This window comes from Spermophilus citellus (genome assembly GCF_964194105.1).
Source record: "Spermophilus citellus genome assembly, chromosome: 15".
Taxonomy (NCBI): domain Eukaryota; kingdom Metazoa; phylum Chordata; class Mammalia; order Rodentia; family Sciuridae; genus Spermophilus; species Spermophilus citellus.
Genome location: NC_138195.1, coordinates 49,866,579 through 49,885,417, shown reverse-complemented (window position 1 = coordinate 49,885,417; position 18,839 = coordinate 49,866,579).

Genomic DNA, 18,839 nt, shown 5'->3' with positions numbered 1-18,839 from the left:
TAAAATAATGTGATGATAATGAAACCACACATAGCAGTTTAAAAAAGATTTTCAATTTGACTCATAAAAATACACACACACACACACACACACAGATATACTACATATTATATGCTGATAATGGAGGCTATACATACTTCCAAAACCTCATGGGACCCTCACAAATTAGTTCTATTTTAAGATCAGTAGGTCAAAAAGGAATCAGCAGTAAGTTTCACAAAGTAGAAATATTATAAACAATATTTTCTAATCACTATGCAAAAAACACACACTAAGGTATCATTAAGAAAATAAAAATTAAAAAATTCTTTGATCTGGATTTGAAAACCAACCTCATGTAAAGGGAAAGTATAAATTCAAAATACAGAATTTGTAAAAAAATAATAATGAAAACATTATAAGAATCTATGAATACATTTAAAATAATGATTGGAGGAAATATTGGAGGAAAGTCTCATAAATAAAAATGAAAGAACAAAAGTAAGGAAATTAAATATTCAACTCAACAAAAATTGTGAGGTAGCCTAAAAATACATGGAAGAAAACAGGATTAAGATAAAGAAGTCACTCAGGGCTCTATGCTGTTTCAAGTCCTCGGAGTCCTTGACCTTCCCTACCTGGTCCCTGTCTACCTCATTGAGATCAGGTCCTGCCACTCCCCAGCCCTACTCTGCATCTGCAGCATCCCCAGTTCTTTGAATGCACCAGGTTCTCCCAAACTCTTGGTATCAGAGGCCCCTTTCTCTGAACCCACAGTACTAACGTCAGCCCTAGAATACTGAATATCCCAAGCAGGTTGCTATCCAGAGCAGATTACTTTTAAATGCTTCTTTCCTCTATAGGATGAAATGAATTTTAATTGAAATCACACAATAATTAATAACAATTTTTATTTTCTAATTTGGTCACTACTTTAAAAATACTTCACAATTTTAAAAGATGGTATCAATTGAGAAGGCATTATTCAAATCTGCAAAATATGTCATGTATGAATTAAAATTTGTCCTCATCCTGTAACAAAATTGTAATAAATTGTAGTTGGTTTCATTTCTGTTTTTCATTTTAAACACAGGTTTAGTGGTCATGTAGCATGAAGTAACTCAATTCCTGTCTTCCTTGCTGTGATTTTGGGATGGAAGGAGAGGGGCTGACTATATAACTGGGAGTTCTCTGGGTTAAACTCTGCTAGAACAAAACTTTATTTCTAAAGAACAAGTTATAAAAATGTGCTAATTTCTTACTTATGTGTATATTATTCAAACTTGACAGTAACCCCAGCAATTACTTAGAACTTAGATCTACAGATGACTTTAGGAGGAACAAGAATTTATCACCAACATTGTTTAGTATTGCCAACACATGGTGATGATAAAAAGAACGCCTAACTCTCAGCTGATTCTATTATTACTTTTAATTTCTCCACAATTGACACCCTCATTGCCTGCACCTGGCTAGTCCTCCCATTAGCCCACCTCTGGGACAACACTTCAGAGTGCCCTAGGCATTCTTCTTCATTATCTCCACCACCATGCTTCATAATAGTTTACTGATAATTCTCCCCTGGGAGTTTATGAACTGTTTGAAAGCAGAGACCTAGCCATGCTTTATTATCTCTATATCCTGAACATCAATGCACAACAGACTGCCAATTACTGTTGGCTGAAACAATGTCTCAATGGATATAAGAATACAAAAAGTGGCTAGGAGATATCCCCTTGGCAAAGGTAAAAACTTTTAACACTTCCCAAAGCCTCAGGGTTTCCCAACTGGATTTTGTGCAGACATCTGATTAAGCAGAGGAGATGGTCCCAAGCAAAGGGTCAAGATCCATTATCTGTTAGCAAATATTGCAGCAGTGCAAGCGATAAAGAACTGAAACTTGGTGTCAGGCAATATTCTGTTTATATCCCACCTCTGCTACTTAGTGGCAGTATTTGAAGTGATTGGAAACTTGCTTGGCCTCACTAAGGTTCAATTACCTCATCAATAAGATTGAACATGATCCCTATACCATGTAGGGTTTGTGATATGAACATAACATTTCTTTGTTGTCATTTCACGGCATAGAGTCTGGCCAGCGCAGGGGATCAATAGCTATTGGCTGCTATCCCATCCCATTCTTTTTCTCTGAGGACTGAGGCTCACACACTCCATATAACTCTAATATGTTATAAAACCCAACCGAATCTTCAGTGCAAGGTGACATTTCCCTTAGTCTAGGAAACATCTCTTACAATATGGGAATGAGGCAGTCATGAATATTTTTTCATCAATTACAAGTAGATGCACTTCTGGGACTTCAGAACCATCCAGGGTGCCTGGCTGGGGGCTGACTGAGCAATTGGAGAACAGTTTCCTAAATCCCTGCAGGAGGTCTGTAAAACACCAACCAGGGACCATGGAGTTCAAAATCAAGAACTAACCAGCGTCTTGGTCTCTTCCCTCAGTAGATACTTAATTGGTGTCTGTTAATCAACCTGACTGGCTTCCAATAATTACAACTTATTTTCCAATTTGACAGGACATGTTTAGAGGAAGAAAAGCAGAGAGCACACAGGGGATAGGTGTGACAAAGGATAGATAATCAACATTTTAAATTGAATTTCAGGCTTTAACTTAAAACTCTCATTGGAAATTCTGTATTGGATCTATCATTAGCAGAATAATTCTATTCTTTCTCTAATTATTTTAAATTGGCCAACAAAAGAAAAGTCTGATTCTAAAGGTGCACGTTTTCTGAAAAAAAAAAAAAAGCTGAAATAAATGATTGAATTGATGGTTTAATCCAGTGTTACCTCATTTAAAAAAAATAAAAACTTTAAAAAAATCCTATTCTGTACTTTGCAGTATGGTAGTTACTAACTACCTGTGGTTCTTGAGTATTTGAACATGCCCAATGCAACCAAGGAACTAAACTTTTTATGTAGATTAAATTTAAATAGCTACATGTGGTTAGAAGAGCACAGGTATGAAACCACAAGCAAAGCCAAGTATCTCATCATGTTGTCAGCGTATTGGAGTTGAGCCTGTACTGCAGGAAGGACTGACAGACTACATACTTTTAAACATGCGGCATACTTCTCTCCAGCATGTGCTGCTTCTAGCTGTCTTTAAATTGCTTCCCCTGAACTCTAACAATTGTTTTGCAATATTTACCTTGTAAGCCATCCTCTGCCTGTTTTTTTCCAAGCAAACACAATTGATTTCTCTTATTGGTATTTGCTTTGTACATATTTCCTAATAGGTTCCCCATTTTCTTTGGATTAATCTCTCTTCAAATGGTTTTAGTACTGCTGATAACATCCCAGGACTTTGAAGTTTGCACATTGGACACAAATGAGGGAGGAATCAGTGAACCTGAAGATATGTCCATAGAAATTTCCCAAACTAAAAAGCAAAGAGATAGAATTAGAACATAATGGATGAAATCAATCAAGAACCATGGAGTAATTGCAAAGTGTATAAGAATGCACATAATTGCAATATTAGAGGAGAAGTAAGTGAAAACAGAGCAGAAGAAATATTTGAGGTGATAATATCTGAGAAATATTGTCAAAATTAATTACAATAATCCTTAGATGCAGAAATCTCGGAGAAAATCAAGCACTGTTAATACCAAGAAACCTACCTGCATCTACATATATCATTCAAATTGTAGATAATAAAAGACAAAGGGAAATCTTGAAAGAAGCTGAGATTTGGGGAGAACACCCAACATACATATAGAAGAACAAAGTTAAGAATTATATGGTACTTTTCTTCAGAAACCATGCAAGCAGGAAAAAAGTGGAGTGAAATATTTAAAGTCCCCCCCAAAATACCTTATTAATCTGAAATTCTATATCCTGCAAAATTATCATTCAAAAGTGAGTAAGAAATATGATGTCTTTAGATAAACAGACATTGAAGACTTTTTTAAAAAAATCTGTCTTCAAAGAAATGTTAATTCTTTAGAGAAAAGTAAAATGGTTTATATCAGATAGTCAAATACACATTAAAGAAAGGAAAAAATTAGAGAGAATTCATGAAGGTAAATCCCCCCGCCCTTACTTCTTCTTCTTGCAAAGGAATTGAATGTAGGTCCTGATATATTAGGCAAGCACTACACTACCACCCAATCCCTTATTTTTCTTATTCTTAGCCAAATCTAACATATATCAGTTTATTCAAAATAACAATAGAATCAACATTGCTTTTATTAACATTTTCTTTAGATAAGTGAAATAAATAACTACAATGTTAAAAGGATGACAGGGAGGAATTGGAAAGACAATTATTTATAAGATATATTTACTACCTCTGAAATAATATAGTGTTATTTGAAAGTGGACTCAAATAATTTGTAAATGTATATTCAACTATAATGGAACCACTAAAATAGTTTTTTAAAGTGTAATTGCTATGAGGAGAGACAAGAGAAAATGGGATCACTAAATGCTTCATTAAAAGTAAAGAAGGCCAAAAAATAATGGAAGACAAAAAAGAAACAATAATAAAAGCAATGAATAGAAAATAGTTACAAATAAATCAGCTATTAAGCCAAATATATCAATAATAATACTAAATGTGAATGCTCTAAACATACTAAGTAAAGAACAGAGATTGTCAAAGTGCATTGTTAAAAAGGCCAAACTGTATGATGTTTATAAGATATTCACTTTAAATAAAAAGAAGCAGAGAGATTAGAAGTAAAAAAGTGGAGAAAGATATACCATAGTCACACTAATCAAAAGAAAAGTATGGTGAGGCCATACTGATTTCAGATAATATAGAATTTAGAGCAAGAAAAATTACCAGAAATAAAGAGAGGCATCACTTAATATTAAAGGAGCCAGTTTTTCAAGATCATAGCAACCCTTATGTATTTATAACTATAAATGAAGCAGAAATTGATGCACCTGAAATAAATAGACAAATTTACTATTATAGTTGTAGGGTTCAACATAACTTTAATAGTAAGGACACACCCAGCAATTAACTACATAAAAATAGTTGAATAGGACCACACCATTAATCAACTGAGACTAGTTGAGATTTATATAATACCTCATCCAAGAGCAGTAGAATCCATGTTCTTTTGAATCTTACATGGAATAATCACCAATATAAACATAATTCTAGGCAATAAAACATACCTTAACAAATTTAAAAGAATAGAAACCATAATGTCTGCTTTCAGACTACAATGGAATTAAAGTAATCATTAATAGTAAAAAGATCGATGGAAAATTAAAAAATATATGATATTAGGCAATATATTTTCCAATATTGTGAATCAAATAAGAAATTTCAAGAGAAATTTTTAAGATTTTGAAATACAATGTATGGTATTTTGTTTTATCACATTCTTTATCTGCATGTTTTGATCATCTTCATTTTCTTACTGATGTGATGGAGTTTATTACTTGATTTTAGAATGTCCAATCATCCTTGAATACTTTGAATAATATAACTAGGTAATTTTTGAATTCAGTTGTCTAATATTTTATTGGATGTTTTTACGTCTATATTCATAAGACATTGTTTTAAAGTTTTTCTTTCTTGTATTGTCTTTTTTAGGGCTTTCTACTTCTATTTGCTGAGCAAGATTATACATATGATTGAAAACTTTCTTTCTTAAATGTTTGATGAAATTTGTCAGTAAAAAAATCTGGGGCTTGTTATTTCTGTTTTAGAAAAATTATTTATTATCAGTCTTGTTAATAGATATAGGCCTATTAGGGTTTTCTATATTTTCTTGTGTCAGTTTTGGTAGACTTATATCATTCAAAGAATGGGGCCATTTCTTCTAAATTATACAATATATGGGCATAAAATTGTTAATAATATTCTATTACTGTCCTTTTAATGTTTATGGGACCAGTACTGGTCCTCTGATTTCCTAACATTAGTAATTTGGATCTTCTATACCCCCCTACCTTGATTAGGCCTGGTTAGAGTATTACCCTGTTGATTATTTTATTGATCTTTTAAAAGAAACAGGTTTTGTTTACATTGATGTTTTTCCCTACTGGTTTTGTGCTTGCAATTTCATTGCTTTCTGCTGTAATTTTTATTCTTTCTTTTTTCTGCTTATTTTAAGTTAATCTCATTTTTTATAGTTTTCTTGATTATTGACCTTGACCTTTCTCCTTCTAATATATGTGTGTCCAAGGTCCAGGAGGAGCCAATCTGACATGACCCCCCTGAGCTATGGTTGCCTTCTATTATGCCATTTGTTGTAAGCTTAAGGTACAATGCAGTTGAGAGAAGCTAGTGTTGTGCGAAAAGAAGCAAGAACAAGATTGTCACATCAAGTGGCAAAATATCTTTCTGTTGAAGATTCTCTGTAATAAACCTCCTATAAAACCCTCTGTGGGTATTGTAGTTCTACTTCCCTGAAATTAATTCCATAGTGCATTCACATTTTTGTTATATTTGTAAGGTCAATATTATATAGTGGGTAAGAGAAAAAGCTCTGGAACTATACAACCTGGGTTTATTTCTGATTGATAAGTGATCCTGGTCATTATGCCTTGGCTTTCTCATTTGTTAGATGGGGATAACAATAATACCTACTTCATGGAATTGTGATGCCTAAAGTCAGGAAATTCATATAAGGCGGACATGACATTGCTTGGAACACACCATTGAAATCATTCTGTTGCCCAAACTTCATTAGAAACTGATATGTGTGCTTTCATCACTCATGGTCTATGACCTGACAGCCTTGCCAAACTATCTTCTTGTCCTTCTCTCTGTATAGTCTTCTTTAGGTTGACAGTTATGCTCTCAGAAAACAATTGAGGAAATAATCTTCTAGAATCTATATTTATTATTTGGATCACCAGTCCTAAAATCTGTTTCTTGAGAAAAGCATTCCTTGCTCAAAACATTTGGCAATCTCCATACCCTTCTAGAGATGCATAAAACACATTGTGTATTTAAAACACTGATAAGTCCTATGATAAAAAGTTCTTAACCAGAGCTTTTCTAAATTCATTCAAACAATCTCTCCCCCTTTATAATTTCTTCCTATTAATTTTATCCAGAATGTTTATTAATTGGAAAATACTTTGAGCAATGCCGGACCTCCAACACTAGTGCGCTCTCTCTCTCTCTCTCTCTCTCTCTCTCTCTCTCTCTCTCTCTCTCTCTCCCCATTATTTACTTCCTTGACCTCTCTTTTTTTTTTTAACCATTGCCCACATGGTCTAACTAAGAATTCCAGTCTCTTCCCAAAGCCTTTCTAGTATTGGGCTGAGTTTTCTTTTGAAGAAAGAGATATCTATAAGAGAGCAATTCTTCGGGATCATCTCTCTGATACATAAAATTTCCCCTTGCTGCTTGTGAGATTCTCAGCATCAGAAATCCACAACAATAACAACACCAAATTATAAACTAATGGGCAGATGCTCTGTCCAGTGCAGGTCTGCTCTATGTCATGTATTGAGTGCTGACAGATAGTAAATATTCTACAATAAATGGTTCCAAAAACCATGTGAAACCACAGAGGCGCTTCTTGGCAAGAATGCCTAGGGAGCACAAGTTCCAAGAAAGTAATAGAGAAAGGAAGAAAGGTGAGAGGAAGCCAGCACTGGGAGGGCTGGTTCATTCCTCTTTCTGCTCTGAAAAACCAATTGTGAAATGACCAAGTTCCAAGCAAAGTATAACTAAAGAAATAAATCAAGTGAATATTAGCTATTTTTATTATTGAATAAATAAAGTGATACTCAAAAGAAAAGGAAATATTTGCTATTTGGTTAGGGACCTATGGGGTTGCCTTTAAAAGGAAGTCCTGGTCTGAGGATTGGATCCAGTATTCAGAGCCAGTAAATATGTACCAGACATAGCACACCCGTGGGACTGTCAGAAAGAATTAGAGCCCCTCTGAATTGGGAAGAGGCACTTCTCCTAGTGGCAGGCACTTATCTTGCTCAATGCCATGTCAGTGTGACCACACACCATAGAGTCTCACATTCTACAGATGAAAGACATTATCCCACCCAGGCAGATACTCTTTACTCCCCCATATGAATCACGGGAGGCCAGACTCATATGGACACCATTTGTGGAGGGTTTATGTGAAAACTATGAAATTTAGCTTAATAGGCTGGAGGAAATAATAAACAAACAAAATGTTTAAAAAAGGCAAGTTAAAAAAAAAAAAAGCACAAAAGGTTTTATAGTTGCCTCCCAGATCTCTCTGAGGAAAGTCATTATTTCTCAAAAACCTGAATTCCTTGGAACACTAGAATTGAGAATGAAGTTCTTAGAAGAAAATATTAGTTCAAAATCAGCTCAGAATAATCTGTCCTTTACCATCCCTGTTGGAAAATGATACATTAAGGACTTTGAAAATCCTAAGATGAGCAAGGTTTGGCTAGGGCTTAACTTTCCTCTAATTGATATGAGCATATAGCCATTTTTACCTGGAACTTCTTTTAAACTCATTACAGTCTAATAAGTAGCAATATTAATCATCTCCTCTCTAGGTATCAAGCTCAGTTAATATTTAAACAGAGTCAGGTAACTCAAAGACAAAAATGCGTGCCCCTTCAGATTGGGCAGGCAGAGAACTTTCGTGGATAGAAAAGAGTTTGGAGGCTTAGAATGTTGGTACAACTCTCCGGTTTTTTTTTTTTTTTTTTTTTTTTTTTTTTTTTTTTTTTTTTTTTTTTAGAGAGAGAGAGAGAGAGAGAATTTTTAATATTTATTTTTTTAGTTCTCGGCGGACACAACATCTTTGTTGGTATGTGGTGCTAAGGATCGAACCCGGGCCGCACGCATGCCAGGCGAGCGCGCTACCGCTTGAGCCACATCCCCAGCCCACAACTCTCCGTTTTCGTGTTGCTGGAGGGGGGGTGTAGAAGTGAGTCTGCCCTAGTTAGGATGACTAATTAGTTGAAGGAATCTATCCAGAACACGCCACCATTTTTGAGGGTCCCTTACAATGACAGATTTATTTTGTTTCCTGAAAAAAAAAAATGAGAGAGCAAACATGAGATGATAAAAGCTGTTTATTTGATTGCAGGAGAAAAAAAAATACACTCCACAAACTGAAAGAGGCAGATTGTCAGCAATTAATTAATATATTCATTAAATGTTTCTCAGTTTTTCTATATTGTTATGGTTTTGATCTGGGACGTCCACCAGAGTCTCATTTTTACAGTGATGGGACTTTTTAAGCCAATGATTGGATCATGAAGGAAGGCACTGACCTCTTCAGAATGGACTACTTGGAGGTGGGACCTACTTGGAGGAAATAAATTCATCACTGAGGGCGTGACATGAAAGGGTTTTTCCTTGTTTCTTTATGTCTGCCTGTTTCTTTCTCTCTCTCTCTCTCTCTCTCTCTCTCTCTCTCTCTCTCTCTTTCTCTCTCTCTCCTTCCTGGCTCCCATGAGCAGAGCACCTTTTCTGTGCCATGATGTTCTAATGTTCTGCCTCACTTTTCCACCATGAGGTCCTGCCTCATGTCAGGTCCTAAACACTGGAGCCATCTCGCTATGGGCAAAATCTTTTCAAACTGTGAACCAAGATAAATATTCTCCACTCCAAACTTGCTCTTGTCAAGTATTTTGGTCAGAGTAACGGGAAGCTGACTAACACCCATATTTAGAATTCTTTCTGTGAGGAGTCAAAGTCTTATTCACATTTATCAAAAAGGCCTTGTGGCCCATTGCATTTTACAAAAATGAACACTCTGATTCCTGGTCCCATGTGCTCTTCTCCTTCTCTTGGACTTGAGTCTGTGTGTGAGTGCTCCAACCCATGGAGCCTGGCAGAACGGTTGATGTATGAATTTCTGTGTTGGGTCATGAATAGATACAGTTCATGTCTTGCTGTCTCTTTTATCCGGGGTGAGGTGGGAAGCTCCTTTGAAGAAAAATTATCACTATAATGTGAGGAAGCCCAGAGGAAAGAGCCCACGAGGAAGGACCATATGAAGAGGCCTGTGAGGACAGGAACTTCGAGCCCAGTTGATCACTAGCATCAACCACCAAGACTTCATAAGGCCCCAGCCGCCAATCCCAGACCACTACTGTGGACTCCTGTGAAGTATATAAAAGCTCTCCCCTTTGAAGACTTCCAAATTGCAGATTCATGAGCAAAATGCCTGTGGTCATTGTTTTAAGACACTAGAGTTTAGAAGTAATTGTTTTGCAGCTGTCATCACTGGAACAAAGCTCATAAAAGGAAGGGTCAGAGATGTGTTGCTGGCTCCTGGTGTGGACTGATTAGGGGCTCTCTGTCACTGGAGATCCTCCTTGTTGATGCTCTTCTCAGATGAACTCCACCCTGTTGGAAGTGAAACCGTAATAGTAGGGATTTAAAGCTTTCCAGATTCAGTCCAGTGAGGAAAGGCATCTTTCTGTGTCCCAGGAATTCCAACCAAAGCTTTATAGGACTACTCTGGCTATGTTGAGGTCATACCTCTATTTCCCACCAATCATGGAACCAGGGAAATTCACAACACTGATTAGCCAGACCTGATTTTGAAGCTTCTAGAAATAAGGGTCAAGGGCATGTAACTCTGTGGGGAAACCCCAGAGCCTGAGGTTTGGGGGAGGTTAGTCCCCCCAGTCCAAAAAAAAAGGGCATATTTTGAAAATGGAAATACAACACGAATCTTAACATTAAGAATCAATTTTAAATAAGAAATAAATACTTATTGAGTGGTTTAACTTGTAATAATAAGCAGAGTTCCAGGTGCTTTACAAAAATTAATTCATTAAACTCCTCACAACTATTCTGAGGTAGATGCCTTTACTATCTCCATTTTACAGAAGATGAAAATGAAGAAACAGAGGCTACACAAATCGACCACAATCCTCGAGACACGCAAACTGGGATTCAAAACCACAGATGTCCAGCTCCAGGGGCAGCTCTTTATCCACTGTGACTGGTAGTATTGTCATCTAACCCATTTTAATAGATGTGGGGAACACAGAAAAGAAAAAAAAAACGGTGTCTGACTTAGAAAAACTTTCTTACTAATTGAAGAGAATAATATGTAACCAAGTAATTGCAACTCAAGGTGTCCATTTATCTAAGAAAAGCAGAGTACATCAAATGCTATGAAGAGGCTGGGAGGAAGCTGGGGGTGGAGGGTGTGTTTAGCATGTCATATGTAAAGCCCTGCACCCACTCTCTCTCTGTCTCTGTCTCTGTCTCTCTCTCTCTCTCTCTCTCTCACACACACACACACACACACACACACACGCAGCAAAAAAAAAAAAAAAAAGGGCTCAAGACAAGATGTGATCACCTATATCTATGGTGGAAATGATACCAAAGCATCAAAGAGAAGGTGACAATGTGCTTGTCCTTAAAATATAAATAGGACTTTTGCCTTGGAAAAGGGTATGAGAGGGAAGGATATTCCAGATGGAGTATGTAAGGAAAAAATGATATAATTATCTAAAGAACATCCTCAGTTATTCATTCTTTCAAAAAATGTATTTATTAAGCACCTAATGTATCCTGGCACTATAGAGACTTAAGGTCAACCAAGGTGGCCTGCCCTGGTGGATCCTGTGCTCTCAGCACACCAGGGGTGCTGGCCACACTTCAGCAAGGGGAGGGAATGGCCATCTGTGTCTTTTCAACAGGCCAGGATGCCCCCCTCAGCCAAGACAGCTCACTCTGATGTTCTTTATGTTTCACAATGAAGAGAAAGATTCAGCTGCTGCTGCCTGCAGGGAGCAAGAAAACCATCCTAAAAGGCTGGAAGTAGAAAAGAAGTGAAAATCCTCCTCCCTCAGTTAAGCACATTGGCCCAGGTGGACACAGCATGGAGCTGATTGGGGTGTGCACGTGTGTGTGTGTGTGTGTGTGTGTGTGCGCGCGCGCACGCACGTGCATGCACACGTTTGTGTGGTCTTGCATGCATGTGAGCACTCGTGTGTATGTGCATTATGTTTGCATATGTGCTGTGTGTGGCAAGCCCCAGGGACAGGAAAGCAGTGGGATTTCAGTCTTTATTGGTGGTTCAGTGGCTCCGAGTTTGGAGGGGTTGCCTGGGCATTAATAATACAGGGAGAGGATGGCAGCTCAGTTTTCAGTAAATGACAAGCTTTATTAGAGAAGAGGAAAAAACTGGGACAGCCTGTTGCTTCCCATAGTTCTTCTTGAGGCAGTCAGAGTTCAGCAAGAGCCTGGACGAGAAAAGAGAAAGCGGCCCTTTTCCCAGGGATAATTGAAGTGGTCTGTACTATATTATTAGGAATAAAAAAATCCTCGCTCCAAGCTGGCATTCTCACAGTTATGTCCTGAAATTTTCCAAAGAGAAGTCACACTACACAACAGAAATTTTAAAGATAATTGTTCTTGTCATCCGTTCTGGAATCTAAATTCTGGGATTTAATTCAAGACTTGACTCTCAAAAAAGAAAGAAAGAAAAAAAGAAAACTATGTCTGTTGGCTTTTTCTCCTTGAATCCTGAGCCCTTATATTCAATGCTCTTTCTTTTAAAAACCAACAACAACAACAACAAAAATCCCTGCTCATCTCTTAGTAATCTCATTCATTCATTCAACAAATTTGTTGGTTGCACCTACTAAGGCAGACACTACCTGGCACTGAGGATGCAGGATGAATGGCATAGACTCAGGCCCTGTCTTCAGGGAGCTCACAATCTGCTTTGTGACTTGTATTTGCAATGGAGCTAATGAAGCTAATGGAGGAATGAGTAGGAAAAAAGAAAGAAACCCTGGATGCTTCAAATCCAGAATTATCCATAGGACTGCCATGTGGCAGAGGCTAGCAATAAAATTCCTCCCGATGTATGTGATTTACTGCACATTTTCTTCCATCAAGCTACCCCAAATCATCATTTTAAAGTTACTTCATCTGCACCCATCATGTGGCAGTTGGAAGACTTGAGCACCAATAAGACAATTAACCCATGAGACCCTGGACTCAGGATCCAGATTGTCTGGGTCCCACCTTGGCTTCTTTGTTTGTTAGATTTGTGACCTTGAACAATTTATCTCAAACACATGACAGTTGAGTATCATTTCTAATTATGTTAATTTCACAGATGAAGAAGTGGAGGTAAAAGAAGTTGATTGATGTAAGGCATGTAGAGTAGAATCTAGTATAGAATAAGCCCTTTATTTTTTGAATATAGTTTCTACTCCCTGTAGACCAGGGAGTCATTCACTCAGCAAATATTTACGGATTGTCCCCACTGTGCCAGGTGGCACTGTGGATATAAATGCCATATAGGACAAGAGTGATCCTTGTTTTCAGGTTGCTCACAGTTGTTTGGCAGAAATGCAAAATTGCACATGATGTAAAAGTTATTATTGTTTGGAATGGGTTTATTTTCTGGGGTTGGGGATATCTCCTGATGGATGTTTCTTTACTGTTTTGATTCAGGCTACTCTGATCACCCTGAGCTCCTCAGCAAATGGAAGCTTCAGGCCAGGGTCCCACTAGAGAATGGAAAAGGGGTTAAGGCATGGCCCATGGAGGGACTAGGGTGTCACCATGGCAGCATAGTGTCAGCAACTGGAAGGCTTTCCTCTTTTTTGGTGCAGAGAAGTCCCTCCCCCTTACACTTGCTATATCAGCATGGGGTTTCTATACTCAAGGAAGTGTAGATACATTGTCATTTGGACTGAGATTCTCCCAGAGGTAGACAAAGGGAGCATAAAGGGTCAGGAAGTGTCAGTCATTCAGACAAACTCCCTCTCTGAATGCTGTGCTTCCCACATCTGACAACTGTCCCATCTCACCCCTAAGAACCTCCAGGCAACAGAATCAGTGAACAACCTTCAATCCAGAAAATCCAGCTCTACAAAAGGCACCGTGCTAGGGCAGGGTGTCTGCTGTCTGTCAGCTTGACCCATGTAGCAGGTGCTCAATAGATGTGTATTAAGGAAGAGAAAGTACTGAATTTCCATCCCTGAGCTCAAGATAATTTGAGAAATTAGAATGGAAAATGTGGAAGACTAACTATCAGAAAATAGGAATAGAAAAAGAATGAGGCATCTTAAAATAGAGTATTCTAGCTCTGAATTCTGCCAGCCAAAATCTCCATCTCTATATTGCATGCACCTTATAATTAATAGCTATAAGATTTTCAGCACTTACAATGATCCAGGCGCTCCTCATACTTCACCTAATTTAATCTTTCATCTAATTCAATCCCTATGAACCCATAGTTATGATTATCCCTCATTTTACTGATGAAGAAACCGAGGCCTAGACTAGTTTACTATCTTGACTGAGGTCTCAGAGTTACAGGGTGGAATATGAATTTGAATCAGTTTAATTTTAAAGTCCAAGTTCTTGGCTATACATGATCCTGTCCAGATAACAAGTGAAGATGTGCAGTGTTTGGGGGGGGAGATGTTGACCAGCTTATGGGAAAGCAGTCACCACACAGGGGGCCAGATCTGTAGGAACAGCAAGGACTTGGCTGTAATGAAAGCCATGTAGCTGGCATGAGGAGGTGCCAGGGTACCTCCAGGATGGCCTGGGCTGAGGCCAGAATGGGAGAAAGCATAATGGGGAAAGCATCATTGTAGAGGCTTCAGTCAAGGATCTAATTAGCCAACAGGTTCTCACCTGGCATCTCTGTGCATAGGATTGTGCTAGGTCCTGCTGAGAAGGGTCCCCAAGGGCCTGCCCTTGGAGGCCTGCCCACCTTACAAAACAGCTGGGACATTGTCTCAGAGCAAGAACCGAGAGACCTGAGATGGTGTCTTACTCATCTCTTACTTGCTGTGTAATTCCAAAAGGGCCTCTTCCTTCTTTGTGCCTTGACTTCTTTATGAGTAAAAGAAAGGGACTCAATGCCCTCTTCCCACCTGAATCGGGCCCAGAATGGATGGACCGTCTGAGTAAATATATATACTACATAGACAATTCAATACCTAAATTGGATGCTTCCCCCCACCTCAGTAGCTTCCAAAATAATACAAGACTCTGCTCAAAATCCTCCTGACACTAAAAGAACCCATTCCTTTCCATCATGTCATAACCTCACTTCCCACCAAATGAAGAAACAATGAAGTAAGTGATTTTAATAAGGGACCATAATAATTATTATAATAAGAACTAATAATGATTAAGTGCTAATTATGTTCAGATTTTGTGCTGAATGCCTTACATTCATCGATTCATTAAAGCTCATAATAACACTACTATTATTATCCCCATTTTAAATATAAGAAAATGGAGGTCTACAAGGTGGCGGGGGGGGGGGGGGGACTTGCCACAGCTACACAGGAAGTAAGTGAAAAGGTGGGATTCCAACTCATTACAATCTGACTCGAGAGCTCCCCAAAACCTGGGAGAAGCACCATGTGGAATTGCCAGAACACGTTCTCTCTCCTTACACTTCTGGCCCACGGTGCCCTTGGGCTTTGAATAGCCCTTACCCAACCTCTGGGTTTTCTCTTGTAATTCTACTGGGGCCTAAGTCAAGGAAAAGTAAGTCATAGTGATGCAGAGTCTAACTATCCCTTCTCTTGTTTTTTTTTTTTTTTTAATAGTTACCTGTCCTTCCTTCCAATAGAGAACTCAATGTTTTTCAGGAAATTAAAAATAGTACCATCCTTAAAGCAAAACAAATTTTTTATGACTCATACCCATCTACCAATCCTTAGTCACTGGGCAAAAGTAGATATGGAAGAACTTTATTCTTAATAAGAACATATATTAATTAAGGGATGAGCAAATTTTGGCCAAAAGTAGAAATGGGGGCACTTCTGTGCTGATAATAAGTGACCCTACTGAACCCATGGCAATCATGGCCATCTGGGGGTACCAGCATGGCCCATTCTGCAATATGGTATATTAATTATATTAATACTGGTATATTATTTCTGAAATTCAGTTTGCTCTAAAATAAATAAAATTAGTTTTGGAGCCTCAGAGATCTAGGTTCAAATCCCAAGACCACCATTTATCAATTGGTATAACATCTCCAAGACTCAGTTTCCTCATCTCTAGATTGGGCTAATAAACATCATAGGATGTATGGGGAAATTAAATGTTGTAGCATGGTATAAAATATCTAAAATACTGACTTTCACAGAGCAGAAGCATCTTGTGGGTTCCTTTCCTGTAATCTCTTGGCCATATACTGAACAGTAAGATCAGATATGGTGGCAAAGAGGAGTTGCCCACACTGACAGAACTGAGAAGGGCCCTTCTGTCTACAGAAGAGCATCACAAGTCTTCTTCAGTGACAACTTGAGGATACCTTCCACTTCCACAAACCATGTGCCCTCTGGATGTGGAATATAATGAACCTAGCTCCTTTGTGCCTTGGTGATGACTTGGGGACGGTAACTGTTGATGGTCCCTTTCCAACCCCAGACAGAAGACACCTCCTCCTTCAATCAGAATGTGGAGGTGGAAAGTGGGGGGTAGAAATGGGTAGAATAATCCTATTGATTGGTATGGGTGGGGAAGTGTGGGTCTGGTAGGAGGTCCTACCATCTTTCTCCTAGCCTATCCCTCTGTTAGCTGGAAAGGTTTTGTGATCACATGCCAAGATTGGATCAAAGGGGACCCACAGCTGGCCAACAGCATTCTTCAAGTAAATCATATTTAATGTCTTTCCTAATTGGCATGTCCTAGGAGGAAAGGAGTTAAATGTTGATTTATAACACATTATTGCTTTTTTTCCATAATCAAGGGCTGTTTGTAATCTAATTTCTAATCTTAAAACTGACATTGCCTTTGGGAAATTCTCAGGGCCCAGCAGCCCACATTTACAGAGGCTTGTGCATCTCCAGACCCTTCCCAGTAGAATGCATTGTAAGTCATTTAATGAGTTCTGACCTGCATGCAGTTTGTCTTCATAGAAGAACCTTTTTTGAGATAGGTGCTTTCTCACTATTGGGGTCACTTGTCCATCACCTCCTTGAATTCTCAGTCCATTCCATTCCTAGGTCAAAAGGTGACTAAGAACTGGGCACGGTGGCACATGCCTGTAATCCCAGCAGCTCAGGAGGTTAAAGCAGGAGGATCGAAAGTTCAAAGCCAACCTTAGCAACTTAGTGAGGCTGTAAGCAACTCAGGGAGACCCTGTCTCCAAATAAAATATTAAAAAGGGCTGGGGATGTGGCTCAGTGATTAAGTACCCCTGGATTCAATTCCTAGTAGCCACCCCCCACAAAAAAGGTGTGATTAAAGAGCTCAGATGTGATGTTCAGAGAACACACTGGCTCTTAGCACGTGTTTCAATTCCAGTTATCTCTCCACTAAGGCTACCTACCTGGTTCCAATGATGAGGTCTTGCCTTAATTCCATGGAACTGTGTCAAAGTTGAATTAGTCAGCTTAGGCTGCCATACAAAATACCATAGATTTTTTTTCACAACATAAATTCATTTTCTCACAGTTCTGGAGGCTGAAGTTTAAGATCAAGATGCCAGCATGGTCAGTTTCTGGTGAAGACTCCCTTGCTGGTATGCATACAACATTGTCTTGCATGCCCTTTCCGTCTTGTATGCTGGTGGAGACATGGGGATGGCGGACCGTCACGATATCTTTCTTCCTCTTGCAGGGTCATCAATTCTATCAGGCTTGAGTCCTACCCTCATATCCTCGCTTAACTGTAATTATCTCCTATAAGCCCTTTGGTCAAATAAAGTCACACTGGGGGTTTAGGGATTCAATGCATTAGCTTCAGGGGACACAATTGAGTTCATAGCAGTAGCTGTGTCCTGATTTTTCAGGGGACTCCTACAGCACTATATTTAAGATGCTGACATATTAAGGTGTCTTTATTATGAATTTGGAACAAACGAGTACAATGGAAATGACTTTAATTCTTTTTTTTTTTCTTTTCATGTTCTCGAAGCAACTTCCCCTGAATAAAGTAACCCAGTCAGTAACCTGATTCTTGTGGCTATTTTCCACCCTGGTTGCCTTCTTAACTGCTGCATTCTTTGACTCATCTTCCACTTTCCAGAACATAGTTGCTCACCCACAGGAATGTACGCCTCTCTCCTGGCACCTCCCCCCCAAGAGCTGGCACCCTGGTGTTTGGGTTGCTCTGTTTCATCACCTACTGGACTTCCCACACTGGATGGGAGAGGTCAAGTTGGAGGTCAGAAGCTTACCCAGCTGCCCTGTCGTGCTGTGCTGAGCATTGCAGTAGATTCTTCAGGGACACTTACCAGTGAAATACAATGAATTAGAACCTAAGGAGGAGACAAAAGTGGAACAAGAGATTTTATGTCTACTGCAACAAAGAAAGAAAGTGAAAACCTAATTTATTTATTGGATATCTTACAGTATTACAGACAAAATTCTGAATGAGCAGGTTATAGATGAGGAGGCTAAAGTAAGGTTGTCAGTTCCTACAGGTAGAATGTTTTGGAGCACCAAACCTAACACAAGAAAGGAAAACTCATGTTCCAGCAAATTAAATCATTTCGTATTCCTAATTCTGAGCTAAGAAAAACACTTGTGTGACATTCCATCTCTTAACAAAAATTTGTAAATCTCCTGCTGTGTATGAAGCCCTTTGTCAGGTACTGTACTCAAATAAAACATAGATCTTGTATAAAATAAGGGAAGACATAACAGCCCCATCAGATACAACCAAAATATGATCTGGAAAAGATAGAGAATGGTAAACAAACTGTTAAGATTTTAGAAATCATAACATTATCCTTATGGTATGTGGATGATAACAAACCACACAATAAGGAGAAGAGAGAAGAATAGAAACTCAATGGATCAGACAAAGAGGAATGAAGGGAAGGAGAATGGGAAAGACAGTAGAATGAATCAGACAGAACTTTCCTCTGTTCATACATGAATACATGACCAGTATAACTCCACATCATGCACAACCACAAGAATGGGAAGTTATACTCCATATAT